The sequence below is a fragment of the Penaeus vannamei genome, unplaced genomic scaffold (assembly GCF_042767895.1).
Source record: "Penaeus vannamei isolate JL-2024 unplaced genomic scaffold, ASM4276789v1 unanchor121, whole genome shotgun sequence".
In the NCBI taxonomy this organism is placed as follows: domain Eukaryota; kingdom Metazoa; phylum Arthropoda; class Malacostraca; order Decapoda; family Penaeidae; genus Penaeus; species Penaeus vannamei.
In genome coordinates, this window is record NW_027213125.1 from 50,001 (window position 1) to 52,500 (window position 2,500).

Consider the following 2,500-nt stretch of genomic DNA (forward strand, 5'->3'; position numbering starts at 1 on the left):
GGCTTGGTGGGGCGTCGCCAGGGGAGGGAGAGGTCACTCGACGCGCGGGGAAAACAAGGCTCATATTGGGGCGTCTTGTCGTCATTTCGTCGCTTGGAAGAGGTGGCTCTCTCTGGGGGCTGTGCGCTCGTAAAAAAGTATTCGGAGATTGTAGATAACTGCTAATCGTCTTCGTTAGATTGGGCTCCTGGCCAAAAGTCTGTTTCCTGGGCTGCATAAGGTGGAACGCGTGCACACTAGCATTTTCTTGTCTCCTTTCAGACAGCTTTAAAAGCTTGATGTATACATTAAGAGGAAGGTGGTGGATCTTGTTACAGGTGTTTTGAGGAAATCTCACTCGTATTACCTTCAGGTGAACACAAGGAGCGTAGCCAAAGAATTACAGGCACAGCGGTGACGAGCGTTGTGGTACCACGGGGGGCACGTCTCACAGTAAGCTGGTACACTCGACCCCCTCACAATGATACCTTGTTTTCGTAGCGGGAATTCCTGTTATTCGGTGTGTTCTTGAAGCCTCACCAGGTCGCCTTGTCCTCTTGGCAGGGGAACCTTGTTACCCCTGCGGATTCCAGACCCCCTTCCAAGTCCCCCGCCGGCGATACTCTCCTTGCTTTTGGTCTGCTGGAGGAACTGCGGGACCGTGTTCCTCGCACGGACCGCTTGGAACACCGGAGACTTTTAGACAGCTTAGATAAAAAAAATAATCAATCGGTAATGATAAAATAATACAACAATGATGATAGTTTAACAATAAGGATAATAATTATGTCGAGGATAATGGCAATAACAATAACAACAGAAACCGTGATCAAAGTAATAATAATGCAAATTATAATGAAAATAATGACAACAGTCACGATAATCATAATGATAATACTGATAATAATAACAATATTATTATTATTACTATTATTATTGTTATTATCATTATAATCATTACAAACATTATTATTGTTATTATCATTATCATCATTACAAACATTGTTATTGTTATCATCATTATCATCATTATTGCCATTATCATTACACACATTGTTATTGTAATCATCATTATTATCAATGTTGCCATGATTATTACTTTTAACATTATCAATAACAGCGGCAGCTGCGACAATAACCAGAACAAATGACAAAATATAGAATAATTTCGCAGGTTGATGTGGAGCCAAGAGAGCGATGGCTGCTACAGCAGAGGGCGTAGCAGGAGAGGAAAGGCCAAGGCGAGCCTTTCCGCAGCCGCCGTGCAGTAGCAGCAGCGAAGGCTACCGGTTTCCACTTCTTGTGGATCAAGAGCAAATGTTTACTTAATAGTCGGCTGCGCGAGGCGAGCGCGAGGGCGGGGGTGCTAAGAGAGGCCACGGGGCGTGATGGATGGGTTGGTTCTGCTACTGGTGTTGGGGCCTTGTTCTGCGGCGCCCCTCGAGGCGCCACCTTCGGAGGGCGGCTCCTGCTGCTTCCACCTGCCGCACAGCCTCGCCTCACGCGGGAAAGCCGCGCGAGGAATCAAGGCATTGCGGATTTTATTCATTTTGCGCTTATACACAGATATGTATATATTAATATATATATATATATATATATATATATATATATATATATATATATATATATATATATATATGTGTGTGTGTGTGTGTGTGTGTGTGTGTGTGTGTGTGTGTGTGTGTGTGTGTGTGTGTGTGCATGTATGTACGTATGCATATATACATACACACATATATCTATCTATCTATCTATCTATCTATCTATCTATCTATCTATCTATCTATCTATCTATCTATATATATATATATATACATACATACATATATATATATATATATATATATATATATATATATATATATATATATACATATGTACATATTTACACACACACACACACACACACACACACACACACACACACACACACACACACACATATATATATATATATGTGTGTGTGTGTGTGTGTATGTGTGTGTGTGTGTGTGTGTGTGTGTGTGTGTGTTTGTATAAACACATGCATATGTTCATATATATACATATGTATTCATATATATATATATATATATATATATATATATATATATATATATATATATATGTATATATATATGTATACATATATAAATATATATGTATATATATATATATATATATATATATATATATATATATATATACATACATATATATATATATATATATATATATATATATATATATATATATATATATATATATATATATATATATATATATGTATATATATATGTATATATATATGTATATATATATGTATATATATATATGTATATGTGTGTGTGTGTGTGTGCGTGTGTGTGTGTGTGTGTGTGCGTGTGTGTATAAATATATTATATATATTTATATATATATATATATATATATATATATATATATATATATATATATATATATATATATACATATATAGGTGTATGAGCATATTTGCATAATCTATATATATATATATATATATATATATATATATATA